The sequence below is a fragment of the Ceratotherium simum genome, chromosome 4 (assembly GCF_057802395.1).
Source record: "Ceratotherium simum simum isolate JZ-2026a chromosome 4, ASM5780239v1, whole genome shotgun sequence".
Taxonomy (NCBI): Eukaryota; Metazoa; Chordata; class Mammalia; order Perissodactyla; family Rhinocerotidae; genus Ceratotherium; species Ceratotherium simum.
Window position 1 is genome coordinate 44,863,648 of NC_141903.1, and position 6,000 is coordinate 44,869,647.

Below are 6,000 nucleotides of genomic sequence, written 5' to 3' on the forward strand. Positions count from 1 at the left end.
ACAATGACAGTTAATAACAAAACAGTTAAACACAAATGTTTCAAGAATCAAGTGTATCATGTGTATGTGCATGTGCTTGGTACATTCTGGATTTTTCTGGTTGCTGCCAGAATACATCTAATGAACAAATATTTCTCAGGCTGTTTGCTTTTCCTGAAAGATTCTTTGGGGAATAACACACATCTTCAAGAAGAACCTTACTTCTCTTTGGCTCTCTATATTGGCAAGTAGAGACATAGAATCTAGATCCAAATATATTTGATTAGGCCTTTTCCTTAGCCAAAGTATGAGGTAGGTGAAATGAGCCTTCAGTTTTCCTTAGGCGTCCTTCCTTTCGATTCCTCCGCCATGCTCTAGATGCCCAGAGGGTTGTATACTGTCCCTTTCTGTTTACAAGTTTAGTCTCAGACTTTCCACCTTCTGGCACCATCCTTTGTCTACCTAGCCTTCCACAAAACCTTTACATATTTTCCCTAGTAGGGGAAATGATTTTTCCCTCCTTTGAAATCTTAGAATGATTTGTTTACACTCTCATCTTACTATCTTTTGTTTGATAATGTAATTTATACTTTTCTTTTATGAGCCCCTCCACTAGATGATACATTACAAAAGAGCAGCCCTATTGGATGCTTCCCTCCCCACATAAGTCATGTCTAAAGACCCTCATGAAGCCCTTCACTCAATAAATAACGATGACTGTTGTCTCTTCCCGAGCCCTAAGAAGGGCTCTATTATGGCTGGAAATTGAAAATCCAATTAAATTTGATTTAAAAAATGGCCTAATGCTCTGTTTTCCAATCAACCGTGCTCACTGAAAAAAGGATTCCGTTGCCAAAAATATTCATAAAATACTCTGTATTCTCTTCTGATAGTTTATTTTATTTTTTTAAAATAATTTTATTTATTTTCCCCCCAAAGCCCCGTAGATAGTTGTATGTCATAGTTGCACATCCTTCTAGTTGCTGTATGTGGGACGGGGCCTCAGCATGGCCGGAGAAGCAGTACGATGGTGCGTGCCCGGGACCCGAACCCCGGCCTCCAACAGCGGGGCGCGCGCACTTAACCGCTAAGCCATGGGGCCAGCCCTCTCTTCTGGTAGTTTATAACGCTCAGTGTCCTCACACTAAAGACCCTGAGAAGTTCTACTTTGTTAATGTAGGCGTTTTCCAAATTTATTTGATCACCTAACACTCATTTCATTGTTTTCCTTTTAACTCTTCAAAAAATTTACCTGGTAGTAATTGGACAAAGATTGGCTTAGGGTTTCTGTTTCTTTACTGTCATTAATACCTTTATTCTACAGTGACAAAGGGTATAAATAAACATAAATAAAGAATTATATTGCAGTGATAATCTGGTGGAAATGTGGATATCTGGGCTTCTCAACTCTTACCATGCAGGTAATCATTTGCTCTTTTTCTTTACAGTATATTTTTATAAAAGTATCATTTCCCCTTGGATTTAGACCCATAATTATAGTTTTTTGAACCACGAGAATTGTAAAAATAGAATTAAATATGGTTCACTAGGTAAAACTATCTACGTATTAATTAATCTTATTTTCTTCTCTCCCCTTTCCTTCCTTCCCTCCTTCCTCCCTCCCCTCTTTCCTTCCTTCCTTCCTTCCTTCCCTCTCTCCTCCCTCCCCTCCTTCCTTCCTTCCTTCGTTTCGTTCCTCTCTTTCTCTCTCTCCCCTCCCCTCTTTCTTTCTTTTTTTTTGTAGATTGTACCAATAACTAACTGAAATAACTGAAACTATTTCCAGCTGAAAAGCCTGCACAATGTCCAGATGAACAGCTGAGGTTCATCAAATTATCTGAGTTTGAAAATCAGTTGGATAGTTTTGATTACAAAGAAAGCCTGTGAGTAGGTTATAAATCCTGTGCATCTCTTGTAAAACATTTTCAAATTTGGTGAACAAGGGAGGCAATCAGAGTAATTGAGTGCACAGAATTTGGAGTCAGAATGGCTCTATTACATCCAACTAAACTGGGTTCTTGGGCAAGTTACTGTATCTCTTTGAGCCTCAGTTTCCTCAGCTATAATGTGAAGATACTAATAGTACCTCACAAGGTTGCTAGGAGGTTTAAGAGCTATAGTGGTTAACAGAATGTTCAGCATATATTACATTCTTAAAAAAGGTTTACTATTATTTTAAGAGTGCATAAGAACATGGATTTTCATTTCAGTTGTCTCTGATATAAAGCAAACGGGAAAAAAAAATCATATTAGCCATCTATAGTTACAAAGCAAACTGTATTTCCCATTTCCCAGAATCCCCTTCTTCGTGTGATTCTGGATTAGGATTGGCCAAAAGAGGAACTTGCGTGAGATTTGGAAGACAAAATGGAAGCAGCATTCATTATCTGAAAGTCTTTTTGCAATCAGATGCAGAGACAGACAGGCATAGGTGCTTGGTAGGTTCCAGGTTGCCTTTGCTCTCCTGAGCTCCATGCCTATTTCTTCTTTCCCACTGCTGGTCCTGTTGACCATCAGGAAACTCAGATCCACTACCAGATATTTGGCTGTGACCTATAAAGGAGGAAGATACACAGAGGCAACAGCATTCTATAGACATCTTTACAAATTACCCCTCATAGTCATACTTATCTGGCTGTGCCTGGCTGCTCAGATTGGTTGGTGACTCCTCTGATCCCCCAACCGCTCTTATGGTCCTTCACTTCTCCAGTTCCTCCTGCAGTTGTGTGAATTCAAATCCGTTATCCATAGCACTCCAACACTTCTCTTCAGACTGAACCCTCACAATTATTGGTACCAGAGTGTTTCCAAAAAAAAGAATTTAGAAAATGGAATCTGGAATTAGTTCTCTGATCTGACTAGTCTTACAAGCATTAATGACTCTATTTCCAGTAGTAAGTGGGACCCTGGTCATCCATGGCACACAGTGGCAAACAGTTATTTAAATTCTCATCTATAGTCACCCGGAGTGAAGTGCCTATAGAAGCAAGGCTCTGGGTTACCAGTTACCTGGTGCATTAAAACTTTTCATAGATACAAAAAGAATAATGACTGTGGGGTTGATTCATTGCTTCTAATGAGCTGGATAACTTACAGAGAGAACGATAAACCTGGGGTTTTAAATTCACAGCTCAAGGTCTAAGTTGGGAACCAGAAGGCTTCCATAACTGCCTTGAAATAAAACCTTTTTAACTGTACTGCTGATGTTCTACCATCTGTCATGTCTTCTACATCCATATCCAGATTTAAGCCCTGGAAAATCCAATGGGACCAGGTAAAAAGTGTGACCTGTGAGGTGTTACCATACATGCCAAAGGGATTGCAAGATTTTACCAATTCATATTAACTGAAATCCAAAGTATACATATGGGGAGGTTTCTTAATGGTGATTATATTAGGGTGGAAGGTATACAATGTTGTATTAGCCTAAATGTTTTTGTTATGGGTTCACTAAGTAGAGATTCTGGATTCAAAGTATTAGTTTATGTGGCTGGGAGGAATTCTTAAGAATCTGATTGAAAACTATACCCAATGGTGGTCCACTCTGAATGAAATTGAGATGCCAAAACCTCCTTGCTGTAATGTAATATATATAAACTTTTAGGGAGATTGGTTTTAATATGATAGATGTGCTCACCCATTTGTTAAATATGCCCCCTAAGAAGGTCCAGAGGGCATTCCCTTCACCAAGACTTTGAAAAATACATTGGTAAAGGCAGTATTGGAATCTTTAAAGAACTTCATAGTGGCTATTCTCTGAAAACCAGTAATGACATTGAGAAATGCTGCCACAGAACTGGACTTCTTGAATTTAATGAGGATGATGGAAGTCCATAAGGGCAGGAACCCAAAGGCTGCATTTCACTGCCAGAGACCAGATGGGAATGGTAACCATAAAAGGCAACAGAGTCAAAGAGATAAAGGGAATGGTTTGACCTGCAGAGATTTTTAGTATTGGATGACCACTGAGTCCATAGGACTGAAATAGATAGGTGTTCTACCAAAGTCTTACTTGATTTGTATAAGCATTAAATCTCTAGACTTGGTGAAGAGAAGCCTTATTTGCATCACACCACCAGGGAATTGCATTCCCTCAATCAATTTCCATATGAGACCATGTCTACAGACCCAGAACTCTGAATGAAGGGGAGGCTAGATCTCTTTGAGGAAGGATCCTGCTACACTGTCCAGAATTCATACTGTAAATCTACCTTCTAGTCTTCCCTGATGGGAACCACGAACTGCGGAAAGGGAAATAATCAGACTTTTTGATGATTACTGGATTACTGGCTCTAAACTGATACTAATTCCTGGTAACCTTAAATGGCCACTGTAGTCCCACAGTCAGAGCAAGAGCTTATGCAAGTCATATAATTTAATCAAGTTTTGGCTTAAATCTGTCTCATAGTTGAGCCAAGAGTCCCTGAACCCACCCCATAGTTATTTTACTAATTCTGGAAGGCATACTTGGAACAGAAATACTCAGAAACTGGGAGAACCCCTGCTCCCCTTGTTGGTTCCATGATCTGTAGAATGAGGGGTCTTATGCTAGTATGGTAATGGAAGCCCCTAGAACTGTCTCTAGAAACTAAAATTGGAAACCAAATCAATACCGCATTGCGGGAGGGATTTCTGAATTACTTTTACTATGAAGGATTTGAAGGATGCAGGAATGGTAAATCCTCGTTTTTTTTCCCTATTGTCCTGTGCAGAAGACAGATAGATTTTGGAGAATTACATGGGATTATCACAAACTTAACCAGATGCGAAGGAAAAATTAGGAAGAGGAAAAATAGGAAGAGGAGACAGTCTCAATTCCATCCTTTCATTCCTGAATCCATGAATTTAGGTAGAAATATCACCATATATTGGTTGATGAATCAGACCGTATACACCATCTTAGAGGACCTCCAAAATGTTTTCACACAGCTGGTGCCAGGACTGAATATATATCTATAAAAAAAGACATTGCATAATTCTGTTAGGCCATCTGTTTCAGGGTGATGGAGAATATGATAATACTAGAGATTTACATGAGCATGAGCCCACTGCCACATTTATTTGCTGTTGAGTTGCCTGAAGAGAAACAATATCATATGGAATACCGTAACAGTGAATGAGGCATTTGGTAAGTTCATGGATGGTATTTTGGCAGAAACTTTGCAATCTGGGAAGGCAAATCCATAGTCAGGGTAAGTGGCTATTTCTGTGAGAAGAAATCCCTGCCTGTTTTGTGATAGAATTGAGCTAATGTAATCATATTGCAATCAAAGTGCTTTGGCTGGATTGGCAAGGACTTGGAAAAAGCATGTGAAAATTGATGAAAAGAGAGTTATGAGGAAAAGGTATGTGGAATGACTTCCTTGAATAACTTATATTCCATCTGACTGCTCACCAAAGAGCACCCTCAGGAGAGAGGTCTTAATCATCAGGTGGAACTGATGACAAGTTCTGTGTATGTCGGCCAGTCTCTTTCATCAGCCACCTTTGTCGTTGCCCAATGGGCCTGGGAACAGAGACAAAGGTGGCAGGAATGGAGATTATGTATGGATTCAGCAACATGAACTTCCACTCACCAAGGCCAATCTAGCTACAGTTACTGCTGAGGGCTCAATCTAACAACAGCAGAGGAGATATTATTTCCCAATGTGGCATCATTCTATGGGAGAACCAGCCCACCACCTTGATTGCAGTGTGATTACATTAGCTCACTTCTATCAGAAAACAGGCAGGGTTTGTTCTCACAAAAATAGCCACTTACCCTGACTGTGGATTTGCCTTCCCAGCCTGCAAAGTTTCTGCCAAAACACCATCTGTGAACTTACCAAACGCCTCATTCACCGTTATGGTATTCTATAAAATATTGTTTCTGTTCAGGGAACTCAAAAAACAGCAAATAAAATGTGGCAAAGGACTCATGCTCATGTAAATCTCTGGTATTAAAATGTTCCCCATCACCCTGAAGCGGATGGCCTAACAGAATGATGCAATGTCGTTTTTTCCTTTTCTTTTTAAATTCAG